Genomic DNA, 18130 nt, shown 5'->3' with positions numbered 1-18130 from the left:
ACACACACACACACACACACACACACAAACTGACCATATTAAGACTTAAAGATGTAATCAAATGCAGAAAGGCAGAAATAGTAAATGCATGTTTCTCAGATCATGATGCAATAAAAGTTACATTCAATAACAGGCCAGGGAAAAATAGACCAAAAAGAAATTGCAAACTAAATAATTCCATCTTAAAGAGGGAATGGGTGAAATAGCAAGTCATAGATGAAATCAATAATTTTATCCAAGTGAATGACAATAATGAGATAATATACCAAAATTAGTGAGATGCAGCCAAAACAGTAATAAGAAGAAATTTTATATCTTTAGAGATATACCTGCATAAAATAGAGAAAGAGAAAATCAATAAATTGGGCTTGCAATTAAAAAAGCTAGAAAAAAATAAAAAAAAATTAAATACCCCCAATCAAATACCAAACTTGAAATTTAAAATAAAAGAAGAGATCAATAAAATTGAAACTAAAAAACTATTGAATTAATAAATAAAAAGTTGGTTTTATGAAAACAAAAAATCGATACAATTTTAGTTAGATTAGAAAAAGAAAGAAGGAAAGCAAATTGTTAGTCTCAAAAATGACATGGGAGAACTATCCTCTAATGAAGAGGAATCTACAGCAATAATCAGGCATTACTTGCCTAACTTGATGCCAATAAATTTGACAACTAAGTGAAATGGACTAATACCTACAAAATATTGATTGCCCAGATTAACAGAAGAGGAAATAAATTCCTTAAATACTCCCATTTTAGAAAAAGAAATAGAACAAGCTACAAATCAACTCCCTAAGAAAATATCCCCAGGACCAGATGAATTTACATTGGAAATCTACCAAACATTAAAGAACAATTAACTCCAATACTATATAAACAAATTGGGCTTGCAACTTAAAAAGCTAGAAAAAGAACAAATTAAAAACCCCCAATCAAATACTAGACTTGAAATTCTAAAATTAAAAGGAGGAATTAATAATATTGAAAGTAAAAAAATATTCAATTAATAAATATAATGAAGAGTTTCTTTTATGAAAAGAAAAACAATGAAATAGATAAACCTTTGGTAAATCTGATTAGAAAAAGAAAGAAGAAAATCAAATTAGTAGTCTTAAAAATGAAAAGTGAAAGCTTTCCATCAATGAAGAGGAAATTAAAGAAATAATGAGTTACTTTGCCCAACTTTATGCTAATAAATTTGATAACCTAACTGAAATGGATGACTACTTCAAAAAATATAGGCTTCCCAGATTAACAGAGGAGGAAGTAAATTGCTTACATAGTCCCATTTCAGAAAAAAAGAAATAGAACAAGCTATTAATCAATTCCCTAAGAAAAAATCCCCAGGACCAGATGGATTTACAAGTGAATTCTATCAAACATTTAAAGAACAATTAGCCCCAATGGTATATAAACTATTTGAAAAAATAGTGAATGAAGGAGTCCTAACAAATTCCTTTTATGACACCGACATGGTACTGATACCTAAACCAGGCAGGTTGAAAACAGAGAAAGAAAATTATACACCAATCTGCCTAATGAATATTGATGCTAAAATCTTAAATGAGATTTTAGTAAAAAGACTACAGAAAATCATGCCCAGGATAATACACGATGACCAAGTGGATTTATACTAGAATGTAGGGCTGGTTCAATGTTAGGAAAACTATTAGTATAATTCACCACATTTATAACCAAATTAACAAAAACCCTATGATCATCTCAATAGATGCAGAAAAAGCATTTGACAAAATCCAACGTCCATTCCTATTAAAAAGATTTGAGAGTATAGGAATAAATGGTCTTTTCCTTAAAATAATCAGTAGCATCTGTTTAAAACCATCAGTAAGCATCATATGCAATGGGGATAAACTGGAACCATTCCCAATAAGATCAGGAGTGCAAAAAGGTTGCCCACTATCACCATTATTATTCAATATTGTATTAGAAATGATAGCTTTGTCAGTAAGAGTTGAGAAACAAATTAAAGGAATTAGAGTAGGTAATGAGGAAACCAAACTATCACTCTTTGCTGATGATATGATGGTATTTTTAGAGAACCCCGGAGATTCTATTAAAAAGCTGTTAGAAATAATCCACACCTTTAGCAAAGTTGCAGGATACAAAATAAACCCATATAAGCCATCAGCATTCTTATATATCACTAACAAAATCCCATAGAATTACAAAGAGAAATTCTATTTAAAATAAATACTAATAGCATACAATATTTAGGAATCAATCTGCCAAGGGAAAATCAGAAACTACAAAACACTTTCCACACAAATAAAGTCAGATCTAACCAATTTGAAGAATATAAAATGGTCTTGGATAGGGTGAGCAAACATAATAAATATGACAATACTACCTAAACTAATCTATTTATTTAGCACTATCCCAATCAGATTTCCAAAAACTATTTTAATAACCTAGAAAAAAACCCAACAACAAAGTTCATATGGAAAAACAAAAGGTCAAGAATTTCAAGGGAATTAATGAAAAAAAAAATCAAATGAAGGTGGACTAGCTGTACCACATCTTAAATTATATTATAATGTAGCAGTTACCAAAACCATTTGGTATTGGCTAAGAAATAGACTAGTCGATCAATGGAATAGGTTAAGTTCAAAGGATCAAACAGTCAATAACTCTAATAATGTAGTGTTTGAAAAACCCAAAGACCCTAGCTTTTGGGATAAGAACTCACTGTTTGACAAAAATTGCTGGGAAAATTGGAAATTAGTATGGCAGAAACTAGGCATTGACCCACACTTAACATCGTACACCAAGATAAGGTCAATATGGGTTCATGACCTAGACATAAAGAATGAGATTATAAATAAATTAGAAGAACATAGGATAGTTTACCTCCCAGACCTATGGAAGAGGAAGGAATTTATGACCAAAGAAGAACTAGAGATCATTATTGATCACAAAATAGAACATTTTGATTATATCAAATTGAAAAGTTTTTGTACAAAAACACTAATGCAGACAAGATTAGAAGGGAAGCAATAAACTGGGAAAACATTTTTACAGTCAAAGGCTCTGATAAAGGCCTCATTTCCAAAATATATAAAGAATTGACTCTAATTTATAAGAAATCAAGCCATTCTCCAACTGATAAATGGTCAAAGGATATGAACAGACAATTCTCAGATGAAGAAATTGAAACTATTTCTAGCCATATCAAAAGATGCTCCACATCATTATTAATTAGAGAAATGTAAATTAAGACAACTCTAAGATACCACTACACACCTGTCAGATTGGCTAGAATGGCAGGGAAAGAGAATGCGGAAGGTTGGAGGAGATGTGCGAAAATAGGGACACTGATACATTTTTGGTGGAATTGTGAATATATCCAACCATTCTGGAGAACGATTGAACTATGCTCAAAAACTTATCAAACTGTGCATACCTTTTGATCCAGCAGTGTTACTACTGGGCTTATATCCCAAAGAGATTTTAAAGAAGGAAAGGGACCTGTATGTTCAAGAATGTTTGTGGCATCCTCTTTTAGTGGCCAGAAACTGTAAACTAAGTGGATGCCTATCAATTGAGAATGGCTGAATAAATTGTGGTATATGAATATTATGGAATATTATTGTTTTGTAAGAAATGACCAGCAGGATGATTTCAGAAAGGCCTGAGAATCTTACATGAACTGATGCTGAGTGAAATGAGCAGGACCAGAAGATCATTATATATTTCAATAACAATACAACATGATAATCAATTCTGATGGAAGTAGCCCTCTTCAACAATGAGATGAACCAAATCAGTTCCGATACAGCAGTAATGAACTCAACCAACTACACTCAGCGAAAGAACTCTGGTAGATGACTATGAACCCCTACATAGAATTCTAATCCTCTATTTTTGCTCACCTGCATTTTCAATTTCCTTCACAGACTAATTGTGCAGTATTTCAAAGTCCAACTCTTTTTATGCAGCAAAATGACTGCTTGACATGCATACATATATTGTATTTAACTTATACTTTAACTATATTTAACATGTATTGGTCAGTCTGCCATCTGGGGAAGGGGTTGGGGAAGGAGGGAAAAGTTGGAACAAAAGGTTTTGCAGTTATCAATGCTGAAAAATTACCCATGCATATATCTTGTAAACAAAATATATAATAAAAAATAAAATAAAGTAGTATCAATAAAAAAAAAAAAAAGAAAACAGAGAAAGAAATTTTAGACCAATCTCCCTAAGGAATATTGATGCAAAAATCTTAAACAAAATATTAGCAAAGGAATTACAGATAATCATCCCCAGGATAATATACCACGACCAAGTTGGATTTAAACCAGTAACACAGGACTGGTTCAATATTAGGAAAACTATTAGCATAATTGACCATATCAGTAGCCAAATTACCAAAAACACATCATTATCTCAATAGATGCAGAAAAAAAAAACATTTGATAAAATCCAACACCCATTCTTATTATTAGAAAGTATAGGAATAAATGAACTTTTCCTTAAAATAGTCAGTAGCCTCTATTTAAAACCATCAGTAAGCATCATATGAAATGAGGATAAACTAGAATAATTCCCAGTAAGATCAGGGGAGAAACAAAGTTGCTAGAATTGCTTATCCTTGGCAATAAAAGAAGAAACAATAAATTAAAGGAATTAGAATAGGTAATGAGGAAATCAAATCATCACTCTTGCAGATGATATGATGGCATAGAGAACCCTAGATAATCAATTGAAAAGTGATTAGAAACAATCTACAACTTTAGCAAAGTTGTAGGATACAAAATAAATACACATAAATCATCAGCATTCTTATACATCATTAACAAAATTCAACAGCAAGAGATGCAAAGAGAAATTCCATTTAAAATAACTGTTGATAATATAAAATATTTGGGAATTTATCTGTCAAGAAAAAGTCAGGAATTATATAAGCAAAACTACAAAACACTTTTTATACAAATAAAGTCAGGTCTACGCAACTGGAAAAATATCAAGTGTTCATGCATAAGTCAAGCAAATATAATAAACATGACAATACTACCTAAATTAATCTATTTATTTAGTGCTATACCAATTAAACTCCCAAAAACTTATTTTACTGAACTAGAAAAAAATAACAACAAAATTCATTTGGAAGAACAAAACATCAAGAATTTTGAAGGGATGAATAAACAGAAAAAGCAAATGAATGTGAGCTAGTTTTAGCAGATCTAAAACTATATTATAAAGCAGTGGTCATCAAAACCATTTGGTCCTGGCTAAGAAATAGACTAGTTGATCAGTGGAATAGGTTAGGCTCACAGAACAAAATAGCAATGACTATAACAATCTAGTATTTGACAAACCGAAAAGCCCCATCTTTTTGTATAAAATTTCACTATTTGACAAAAATGATGGCAGAAAGTAGGCACAGAGTAGAAAGTAGACACACACCTAACACTGGATATCAAGATAAAGTTAAAATGGATTCATGATCTAGATATTATAAGCAAATTACAAGAACATAGAATAGTTTATCTCTCAGATTTGTGGAGGCAGAAGGAATTTGTGACCAAAGAATAACTAGAGATCATTATTGATCATAAAATATATAATTTTGATTATATTATTTAACAGTTCTTGTATAAACAAAACTAATGTAGACAAGATTAGAAGGGAAGCAATAAACTGAGAAAACATTTTTACAGTCAAACATTCTGATAAAGGCCTCATTTCTAAAATGTATAGAGAATTGATTCAAATTTATAATAGTTCAAGCCATTCTCCAATTGATAAATGGTCAAAGGATACAAACAGACAATTTTCAGATGAAGAAATTGAAACTATTTGTAGCCACATGAAAAAGTACTCCAAATCACTATTGATCAGAGAAATGCAAATTAAGACAACTCTGAGATATCACTGTACACCTGCCAGATTGGCTAAGATGACAGAAAAAAGATAATAATGATTGTGGAAGGGGATGTGGCAAAACTGGTACACTGATACTTTGCTGGTGGAACTGTGAACAGATCTAACCATTCGGGAGAGCAGTTTGAAACTATGCTCCAAACATTATCAAACTGTGCATACCCTTTGATCCAGCAGTGTTTCTACTGGGAATATATCCCAAACAGATCTTAAAAGAGGAAAAGGGATCCACATGTGCAAAAATGTTTATGGCAGCCCTCTTTATAGTGCCAGGAAACTGGAAAGTGAATGAATGTCCATCAATTTGAGAATGGCTGAATAAATTATGGTACATGAATACTATGGAATACTATTGTTCTGTAAGAAAGGACCAGCAGGATGGTTTCAGAAAGGCTTGGAGAGACCTACATGAACTGATGCAAAAAGAAATGTGCAGAACCAGGAGATCATTACACATGGCAACAAGACTATATGATCAGCTCTGAAGGACATGGCTCTCTTCAACACTGACGTGATTCAAATCAGTTCTACTTTTGCAGTGATGAAGAGAACCATTTACACCCAGAGAGAGAACCATGGGAACAGAGGGTAGAACAAAAGGAACAGCATTCTCACTCTCTCTGTTATTATTTGTTTGCACTTTGTTTTTCACTTTTTGTTTTTCTTCCTTCTTGATTTGATTTTTCTTGTGCAACCAGATAGCTGTGTGAATATGTATATACATAATGGATCTGGCATGTATTTTGGCATATTGGCTGCTTGCCAGGTGGGGGAGAGGATGGTGATAAGAAGGGGAGAATTTGTGGCAAGAGGTTATACAGGGGTCAATGTTTAAAAAATTACCCATGCACATGCTTTGTGAATAAAAATTTTTAATAAAAAAACCAATTAAAATATATTTCATATTCTTTTATTTTTTCAAACATTATAATCTGTTTTGTTATTTCTTGGTGTTTTCTAACCTTCCTTTCTAACCTTTCTAACCTTCTGGCCTCCTCTTTTCCAATTCTAATTTTCAAACAATTGTCTTTTTCTTTAAGACTCTGCATCTTCTTTTCTAATCTGTTAACTTTTTTTTCATAATCTTATTCTATGTCTTTGGTGTTTTTTATTTATTTTTATTTTTCCCTCAATCTCTCAAATTTGATTTTTCAAATCTTTTTTGAGTTTTTTTATAAATTCTTTCTGGGAAGGGAGCTTTTAACATTACTCTTTGGGGTAAAAGAATTTCTTAAAATTTCACTGTCCTACCAATGATTTCCAGTCTTCCTTATTACCATAATAAGTTTCTATGGTTGGACTTTTTATTCTTTGCCTATTCATGTTTTTTTAAAAAAATAGAAGTACTACTATAAGCAACTCTAATGGTGGATTTCCTGGGGATAGTGCCTGGGGATAGCTCACCCTTCTGACTTAGTATTCCAAACCAAAAGCTCCAGGCTCCTGAAAATACTGAAATAATTTTTGTTAGTTTTGGCGTCTTTGTATGTAGGTTACCTTTGTTATCTTTTTTTCTGATTGTATGCTTTGATCTTTCTCATCATATTAGTCATTTTCAACACTCAGAACTTTTTTTTCTGTTGTTTCTTGCTTGCAGTATATTTCTTGAGTTTTATCTCTTTATTAAAGTAGGACTCTGCTTCAAGAGTGAAGTGTGCACTCTAATATTCAGGGTTTTTGTGTAGCTCTTTTCAGAGAAACTTCTAGACATGTGTAAGTTTTCAGCCAAGGTGGTACGATCTAAGGAGAGGTATTTATGTTTCTCCTGGCTTGTGTTGTATTCTGTGAACAATTACCCACAATCTTTCTGCCCCAGAACTGTGAGGAGTATTCCTGCTCCACTAGTGCATAAGTGTTCATGATTCTCTTATTCCTGCAACTTCCTGAAACTGCCACCCAGGATGGAAACCAAATCTGAATATGAGCAAAGCAACAGAATCCTGCCCCTGAATCAATTAAAGACAGCACTGTAATATCTTTCTGATAAGTTTTTTGGCCTCTTTACTAACTCTGAGCTGAACGTTCTGAAAGAACTACTGGTGCAGCAGACTCAGTGGATACCAAGATCTTTTCTTGGGGCTCAGACTACCCTCATACAGCCTGTGCTGCATTATGCTCCATCCTGACCTTGGTATGATAGACCTTTCCTGCCAATTTTCTAAGTTGTCTTTAACTGTTTTATGGAATTATTTAAAAGTTTCCAGAGGATTTGGGTTTCAGGTATAACAATACTTTCTCTCCACTATCTTGATTCCTTCTCCCTTACCTTCTGCTATATGTTTTGATCTTCATAGTTTTGTGCATTCGGTATAGATTCTATTCTTTAAACTTCATGTGTAGTGCATATACTATAGATATCATCTGCATTACCTAATATAATTTCAAAGGAAGTATAATTTTAGATAATTTAGATTAAAACATTCAGAGAGGTAATTGATCACCATACTTTATAAAAGCATCACTACTACAACAAAAAGAATGTGTTCTTTTTTTTTTAAGACATTGGATATGCAACAATGCCAACATGTTAAGATAAGAGGTCAATGCCCACTTAGATGATTAGATTTCTAGGCATAATGCATTATACTAAATCACTGAAGATAATGTTTAAAAAGTTCTATAAATATCTTAATGAAAGGTGTCTTGAGGATCTGAATTTCAGATTGCTCATTGGTTGTGTTATGTGCCTGATATTTTTATAACTAGTACAGAACAATTTTGATAAGTGCTAAAAAATTTAAAATTTGGAAAAGGAAGTTACATAATTTTTTTTGTAAAATCAAATGATGCTTCAAGATAGTGGCATATGTTTCATGACTTAACACCCAGAACTAGCTTTAATTTTTAGTTAAGGTGTCATTTTGGGTAACTTTTTATATCTAAAGTGTATGTTGCCTGTTGCCTGTTGGTCTCTTAAACTGGCTTTGAAGATTAAAAATCTGCTAGAATTTTTAATTTGCTTGGCTTATCCTGTTCATTTATTATATTTGGAAAACAAAGCTTTGTAATATATTTTCTAGCAAAAATATATTGACATATATTCTAATGTTTATCTCATACAAGTGGTAATTTTTATATTTTTCCTTAAAATGCTTTCTTAAATAATTCCTACATTAAATAAAATATTCACCAAATAATGAAAAAGAAACTCCAATTCTGATTCTGCTTTTTATATATTTTTAAAAAGTAATTATGATATATTCTTATACTATTTCCAAAAAAAATCATTATAATTGTGCTAAACAAGTTAGTATCTAACTACTTTCAATAAAACAGATTCCTTTGTGAAAATATCGTTTTTGTCTAATATATTTTATGACTTATTAAATGATGACAAAAACTATATCTTTTCTTCTTCTTCTTCTTTTTCTTTTTGTTCTTCTTCTTCTTTTCTTTCTCCCTTTTGCCCTTGAAGAAGGAAAGCTATGCTTAGTTGTCTCCCAAATGCCAAGTTGTAAAGGAAAATTAAATTTCATCAAGTCATTTCCTGCCTATAAAAGCCTATTTCTGGGATGGGTGGCCTCCTTTTTGGTTTTCTTCTTTTATTTTGTTGTGAATGGACATCACAGTGCACAGGTAACTTGTGAATTTGAGAGATAGAGAAGTCCATTAGATATCCCATCATTGCTTGGAGTTAAATGATAGAAAAGAAGTCAAGCAAGTGACAATGATAACATATGCAACTGGAAGAGATAAACATTCAGGAAAAATAAATAAGAAGTGATAATAATCCTAAGGATTACAGCTTCAGATAGGGGACCTATTTATGATGCCCCTCCCTGAAGAAATATTGGTGACACAATTAACAAAGACATGAATTTTCAGAGTCCACTAAGGCTAACAGTCCAAAAGAGAGTTATAAGCAATATTGACTTGGGAAAAACTTCTTTTCTTTTAAAAGAAAAGGATCCTTATTTCCAAGATTTCTGAGATAATACTATGTGATGTGTAGTGTTTTCTTATGTATGTACACATTTTGAATGTAATGAGGGGAGGTTCTCTCTCAATTTAAAGGGGATTTTTGTACGAACTAATTTTTTTTTAGAATTTTATGTAACTTATATGGTAACTGTATAGGGGGAAAAGCAAACATTGAATGAAGGGAACCCTCACTTTGGGCATACTTTTGGTGTCTTCACCAAATATGAAATAATCCATCTCAATAATATGCATATATATTCATATATGTTCACATATATTCTAATTACTCCATTTCTCCATTCCACATTTCACCCCATAAGTAAAAGTCCACTATGAGATCACCAAAGATGGAGAATCAGTTCAGCCTTGAATGAGCATTGAACTCAAATGCTGTATACAGATACTGTGCCAACTATTTTTGCTATAACTTTTCAGTAAATTTTTCCCTAAAACTAATTCAAGTAGAAATTACTCTTGGAGAGCACATTGGTGGAGGCTCAGAAATTACAGAATTAGAAAAATAGATTCTCAGAATTATCTACATCTAAAGTCTGAGATTAAGAGTAGCTAGCCATACTTTGGGAACCCCAGATCAACTTACAAATCATTTTGTAAGTGAAAATGGAGCATTTGGCACCAGAGAGGCTGATCTACCTATCAATGTATAAATCTATACATACACATGCATTTGGAGAGTTGTTCAAATATGCAAAGATTAGATGTATATATACATACTCATATAAGTGTATAAAAATATGTATAATGCACAAAGACAATTTAACATGAAGAAATCATTCTGCATGGTGAATATATAAAATTCAGTGTTCTTTTTCATGTATTTATTTCATCATTCTAAGCACAATGACAAAGGAAACTGAATTGGAGAATTTAAATGTAAGCACCTTTTATTTGAAGAAAGAAATCTGCATTTATAATCCTTACTAGGCCAGAAACAGCTACCATTAAAAAAAGAATATGGCCTTTTGAGTTCAGACACCTAAATTCAAATTCTAGTTTACCCATTTATCATGTATGTGAGATTACTCAAATTTTATCACTCTCTGCGCTGCAACCATCTCAATCAGTAAAATGAGATGATTTACAATGCTAACTCCAATTATTTATTATTCTATACATTAATATCATTCCTAGTCTCAATATTGTCCCTAAAACCCAAAATAAATTAAGTGAGACATGTTCCTAAGGATAAAAATAAATATCTATAAAATGGAAGAGTGGCAGCAGAATTGGTTACAAAGTAAAATTCAATAATATATTCTTCATAAAAAACCAGTTGAAAAACAAACTTTTATGCATAATAAAAATGTAAGGCTGAAGCAGAATTTCTTTTTGTCAATTTACAAAAGCAGGGATAATAGCCATGGTCTTAATCAAAGCAAACACGAAATGAACATGGTTAAATGTGACAAGCAGAGAAACTATATATATTGTGCTTAAAGGCAGCATAGCTAATAAAGTAATATCAACATATAATATACATTAACTAGTACTATAACATTGAAATACTTAAAAGTAAAGTTAATCAAATCACAGGGAGAGATGGATTTTAAAAACTAAAATAGTTAAGGAGCTCAATGGAACTTAATTATCTAAATAGGATAATTAAGTTGAATACAAGTAAAACAAATGAGTAGTTTTCCAAACTTGATAAAACCCAGAGCCTAATCAAACAGCCCTTGGTTAACTTTCAAAGGAGGGAAGAGAAGAACCTTTCAACAAGGCACTAGGTTAGGAAGGGACCATGGAATTGTACACCGAAATCTTTTGAAAATCTCCTTGAAGGAGTTGATCTTTTCATGACCCAAAGTCTATTTATACACATTGGTTGGTGTCCAGATTTTATATCAAGAGCCAGGATATCTGCCTTTTAAATATTTAACTCATGTCTTAGTTCCTGAAATAGTTGAATTCATTCCTGGGCACCTGACCATACCTATGGTCCTCTGAAGGTTAAACCCATCCATGCCTTTTGATCATATCTAAAAATAAGAATAAGCAATAAGGTAAGCACGTAATTATAATTTTAAAAAAGTTATATATGACATGTCTGGAAATTATTCAATGGAAATAATATGTATAATATATATATATATATATATATATTTCAGCTTTGACAGTTTTAAAAATTTTATGTCTGATGGGATAAGAAGTACATAAACAGAAAAGCAGATATATTAAACATATCCTTTATTTACCAAAGTGTAAGTACACTTTATAATGTACTTTATTGGCAATTTTATATGTAATCATAAATGCTGATGAAAATTTGAATGATTTAAACTTAAATTGAAGCAAGAATAATGATAAAGACAGTAGATAAAAGAGCAAATTGGGAGAATAACATAATTTATTTTTTTTTAATTTTTTTTTTAATTTAATAGCCTTTAATTTACAGGATATATACATGGGTAACTTTACAGCATTAACAATTGCCAAACCTCTTGTTCCAATTTTTCACCTCTTAACCCCCACCCTCCCTAAATGGCAGGATGACAGTAGATGTTAAATATATTAAAATATAACTTAGATACACAATAAGTATAATGACTAAAATTATTTTGCTGTACAAAAGAATCAGACTCTGAATTATGTACAATTAGCTTGTGAAGGAAATCAAAGATGCAGGTGTGCATAAATATAGGGACTGGGAATTCAATGTAATGTTTTTAGTCATCTCCAAGAGTTTTTTTCTGGTATAGCTAGTTCAGTTCATTACTGCTCCATTAGAAATGATTTGGTTGATCTCGTTGCTGAGGATGGCCTGATCCATCAGACTGGTCATCATCTAGTATTGTTGTTGAAGTATATAATGATCTCCTGGTCCTGCTCATTTCACTTAGCATCAGTATGTAAGTCTCCAGGCCTTTCTGAAATCATCCTGTTGGTCATTTCTACAGAACAGTAATATTCCATAATTTTATATACCACAATTTATTCAGCATTCTCCAACTGATGGACATCCATTCAGTTTCCAGTTTCCTAGCCACTACAAAAGGGCTGCCACAAACATTCGTGCACATAAGGTCCCTTTCTTTTTATAATCTTTTGGGATATAATCCAGTAGTAACACTGTGATCAAAGGGTATGCACAGTTTGATAACTTTTGAGCATAGTTCAAACTACTTTCCAAAATGGTTGGATCTGTTCACACTCACCAACAATGAATCAATGTCCAGTTTTCCCACATCCTCCAACAATCATCATTATTTTCCTGTCATCTTAGCCAATCTGACAGGTGTAGTAGGTATCTTAGAGTTGTCTTAATTTGCATTTTCTGATTAATAATGACTTGGAGCATCTTTCATATGACTAGAAATAGTTTCAATTTCTTCATCTGAGAATTGTCTGTTCATATCCTTTGACCATTTTTCAATTGAGAATGGCTTGATTTTTATAAATTAGAGTTAATTTCATATATATTTGGAAATGAGGCCTTTATCAGAACCTTTGACTGTAAAATATTTTCCCAGTTTATTGCTTCCTTCTAATCTGTCTGATTAGTTTTGTTTATCAAAAATTTTTCAGTTTGGTATAATCGAAATTTTCTATTTTGTCATCAGTAATGATCTCAGTTCTGCTTTGTCATAAAACCTTCCCTTCCACAGGTCTGAGAGGTAAACTATCCTATGTTCTCTAATTTATTAATAATTCATTCTTTATGCCTAGGTCATGAACCCATTTTGACCTTATCTTGGTGTACGGCGTTAAGTATGGATCAATGCCTAGTTTCTGCCATATTAGTTTCATTTTCAAAGCAATTTTTATCAAAAGTAGTTCATCCCAAAAGTGGGATCTTTGTTGTTCAAGACTAGGTTTAGTATGTCTGATCTTTTATCCTTGAACTAATCTATTCACTGATAATTAATTTTCTTAGCATACCAAATAGTTTGTAAACTGCTGCCTATAGTATAGTTTAGATCTGGTAAATTAACACATCATTTGATTTTTTATATTCTGAAATTCTTGATCTTTGTTTTCCATATGAATTGTTGTTATTTTTCTAGGTTTAAAATAGTTTTGGGAGTTGATGATAGGCTAAATAATAGATTAGTTTAGGTATATTGATCTTATAATTTGCTCGCTATCAAGGCATTTATATTTTCCTACTTAGTTAGATAGATTAATTTGTGTGAAAAGGTGGTATTGCTCATATTCTGATTTTCTGCAGAGATTCGTAAATATTTTTATTATCAGTAGTTACTTTAAATGGAATTTCTCTTTGTAACTTCTGACTTTTGGATTTTGTTAGTGATGTAAGAATGCTGATGACTTATGTGGGTTTGTTTTTATAACCAGCAACTTTTGTAAAGTTGATGGATTTTTCTAATAACTTTTTTAGTAGAATCTCGGGGTTTCTAAGTATACCATTGTCATCGGCAAAGATTGATTAATTTGGCTTCCTCATTGCTATTTTATTGTCTTTATTTTCTCAGCTCTTTTGCTATAGCTAGGTTTTGAATACAATATAAATGTACGGTGATAGTGGGCAATCTCTTGTTTCACTCCAGGGTGATTTTTGTGGGAATGGTTGGTTTTGCTCCATTCATATGATGTGAGCTGATGGTTTTAAATGATGTGCTGATTTTTTGAAGGAAAAGTGTTTATTCCTTACTCAGTGTTTTTAGTTGAGGAATGGATGTTGGATTCTTATCATATGCTTGTGTGTTGCATCTATTGAGTGATATGGTTTTGGCATTAAGTTTGGTTATTCGACATGGCCAATAGTATTGTAGCTTTCTGAAGTGTTGAACAGGCCTGCATTCCTGGTATAAATCTATTGATCATAGTGTTTATTTGAGATGATTTTCTAGTATTTTTGCTAATATCTTTTGGAGATTTTGAGGCTCAATTGTCATTAGGGAGATGGTCTATAATGTTTCTTTCTCTGTTTTCAGCTGATCTGGTTTAGGTATGTCTCATGTTTATGTCTATAGAAGGAATATTGGTAGGACTCTTCATTCCCTATTTTATGCAAATAATTTTATATGCATTGGGAGCCAATTGTTTTTAAATGTTTGGTAAAATTACATTGTAAATCCTATTTGGTCCTGGGAATTTTTTTAGGGGAGTTGTTTAATTGTCCTGTTCTATTTTTTTTCTTGAAATGGGATATTCAAGAATTTACTTTTCTTCTGTTTAGTCTGGGAAGTCTGTATTCTTGGAGGTTAGTCTGCTTTCATCTTTAGGTGCTATCAAATTTGATGTGTAAAGTTGAGCAAAATAACTTCCTTATTATTTTCTATTCCTCTTCTTGGTGGAAAGTTCTCTTTTCATTTTAAGATCTAATTTCTTTGTTCCTCTTTTTTATCAGATTTGAAGCAAAGGCTGTATCTATTTTGATTGGCTTTTTTGTCTAGTAAAGACTTTGATTTTATAATTGTTCAATAGTTTTTTCTTTCAATTTTTATATTCTCTTTTAATTTTGGAATTCCTAATTTAGTGTTTTGATTGGGGTTTTATTTGGTCTTTTTAGTTTTTTTAGTTAAGCCCATTATTAATCTTTCTTTCTCTGTTTATGTAAGTACCTTAGGATATAATTCCTCATTATTACGCTTTGGCTGCATCCCGAATTTTGGGATGGATGTTATCATTGTATTATTTAGTGAAATGTTTAATTGTATCTTATATTTGCTGCTACCTAATGGCTTTTTAATGAGATTGTTTAGTTTGGCCAATTTTGCTTTTCCCTAACTTTTTGTTGAATGTAGTTTTAGTTTATGATTCTGAAAAGAAAGTCATGTTCTTTCTGCTTTTTGAGGTTTAATTTTAGTCTTGGTATGTCATATTGAATTTTGAATAGGTTTCATGAATGCTGAGAAGAAGTATAGTTTTTCTATTCTCTGCTTTCAATTTTCTCAAAGATTGTCAATATAGCTATTTTTCTATATTTTCTTTTTAATTTCTTTGCTTTTTTTTTGTGGTTTGACTTGTTTACTTGAGAGTGCAAGGTTGAGATTCTCTCTTTAAGTTTTTGTTGTGTATGTCTTCTTGCAACTCTTTAACTTCTCCTTAGGAAGTTGAGTGCCATCACTTGGTGGCAGGTTTTATGCTTTATATGTGTTGCTTCGTTGTTTTTGCTGCCTTTAGAGGATGTAGTTCCTTCTTATCTTTTGTATTGAGATCAATTTTTACTTTTGTTTGATTGAAGATAGGATGGCACGCTTTTTGATTTCCTGGAGCATAGATTTTGCTCAGTCTTTTATTTTACTTTATGTATTCCCTGCTTGAATATGTTTTTTGTAAAAACATATGTGTAGGGGTTCTGACTTTTTGATTCAGTTTTGCTATTCTCTTTTTATGGGGAGTTTTATTCATTGTAATGTGTCAGTTAGAATTCTAAATTGTATTTCTGCCATCTATATATCCTTAGATTGTGTTATTTTTTTCTCCCCTCTCTTTCCCTTTTAAATTTGTAGTTGTAGCCTTTTTGTATGCAGATATTATCTTTTTATAATCCTCTCCCTTTGAAGTTTTCCTTCTTTTTCTTATTTTTTCTATTTCCTTTTCTTCCCTTTTTAATGAGGTGAGAGAATTTTCTTAAAACTAAATGGTTATTTTTTTTTTTGAGCTAATTTCTGATGGAGTAGAGTTTCACAATGTTCTCCCTCTCTCTAAATTCTCGATATGATAGTTTCTTAGCCTTTTATGTGGTGATGTGGTTTCCTTTTTATCCCTCCTTCCCACTTTTGTTCTTGCCATCATTCCTTTTCTATCTATTGCTTTTTATGTTATATGCGTATAATGGGCAAATTATATTGGTTTTTTTTTTGTATATTCTAAAGAAATACAGTTCTTTCAATGAGTTATTTTTACCTTTTTTGCTAATTCTTGAGTTCTTTTTTGGAGATCAATTTTTGTTTAGTTCTGGTTTTTTTCAGAAACAAATGGATTGCTTTGTTTGCATATTAGAGCTTGGCTCTTCTTCTGCTGGAAGAAAATTGTCTTAGTGGTAGTTTTTTGGCTGTATTTCTCAGTTTTGTGCTTTCGAATATCTGGATTCAGGCCTTTCTTTCTTTAATGTAGAGGATGCCAGATCTTGGGTGATCCTTTGTTGTGGACTGGTATTTAAAGTGAAGTTTTTTTGGCTGCTTGTAAATTTTTCCTTAATTCTGATAGTTCTGAAATTTGCCAAGTTCTTGGGATGCTTATTTTTAGGCTGTTTCTTCTAGATAGGTGTTCTGATGAATTTTTTCAATGCCTGATTATTCCTTCTGATTCTTTCATTTGGTCAGTTTCTTTTGATGATTTCTTGTAAAATAGTATCTGCTTTTTTCTCATGTTTTCAGAAAGTCCCAATATCCTGCAGATTATTCTTCTAGATTGCTATTTTCAAGTTTGTTTTGAGTAGATAATTCGTGGTTTTTTTTCAGTTTGTGCTATTTTTGTTTTGCTTGATGATTTATGCTGTAAACTTAATGAATTCGTTAGTTTCTACATTTGTTTCAGTTCTAATTTTTAAAGATATTATTATTTTCAATAGCTTTTTTACTTTTCTGATATATGTCCAATTGAGTTATTTGAATGTGTTGTTTTGGTCTTGTGAATTTTTTTACCATTTACTAATTTATATTTATAGAATGTAATTATTTAAATTTTTCAAATTACGATTTATTTTTGAGTTCATTGTTTTTCAATTCACGGATCCTACTTTTTGTGAAGTTTTTATTTAAATTCAAAATTACCAATTTTGAATTTCCAAATGCACTTCCTGAGAATTTTTAACTTTTTCAGATTGTATTTCAGGAATGTTGTTGCTCTTTAATAGAGTAATTTTCCTTATCCCATTTATCATTATTAACGTTTGTGTGAGACTTTTAAATGGTCTCTTCTATGAGAGTCATTATGTAAGTGAGGATCAGTCTGATGCATAAATTTTGCTGTTTGAGGTCTCATTCAGGTTTGTAGATTGCTCTTTTCATGCATAGAAGCTGTCGATTGTTCTTTTCATCTTTTATTCATGTTTTAAAGCTCTTTAAAGGGTAGGTCTCCTAGGCAAGGGGTTACTAGCTTCCTCTGCAGAGCAGGGAAAGATGTAAACTGATTTCCGGCTCTGAGGTATGGGAGTGCTCTGGTGAGGTTTTCCTTCCACCAACAGGGAAGTGGATTCAACACTGGCGAAGTGATCAAACTGCTTGTAGGAAGACTAGAGTGGATTATCGATTGCCCTAATGGTTAGAGACTAAGGGGTGAAAGAGTGATCACCGCCCCAGGCCGGAGCCTCTTGTGGGACTGTGACATATTAGCAGCTGACGCAGACCGCCACAAACTCTGCCCAGTGTCT

General features: G+C 31.7%; 1 pseudogene; it reads right to left on the bottom strand.

Moving 5' to 3' along the window:
• LOC105750271 overlaps positions 1-15413 on the bottom strand; it is a 49922-nt pseudogene extending 34509 nt beyond the window's left edge.
• Positions 15414-18130: the final 2717 nt, after the last annotated feature.

The sequence above is a fragment of the Sarcophilus harrisii genome, chromosome 3 (assembly GCF_902635505.1).
Source record: "Sarcophilus harrisii chromosome 3, mSarHar1.11, whole genome shotgun sequence".
Taxonomy (NCBI): Eukaryota; Metazoa; Chordata; class Mammalia; order Dasyuromorphia; family Dasyuridae; genus Sarcophilus; species Sarcophilus harrisii.
The sequence above is the reverse complement of the archived record's forward strand: the minus strand, read 5'-3'. Positions and strand labels throughout refer to the sequence as shown.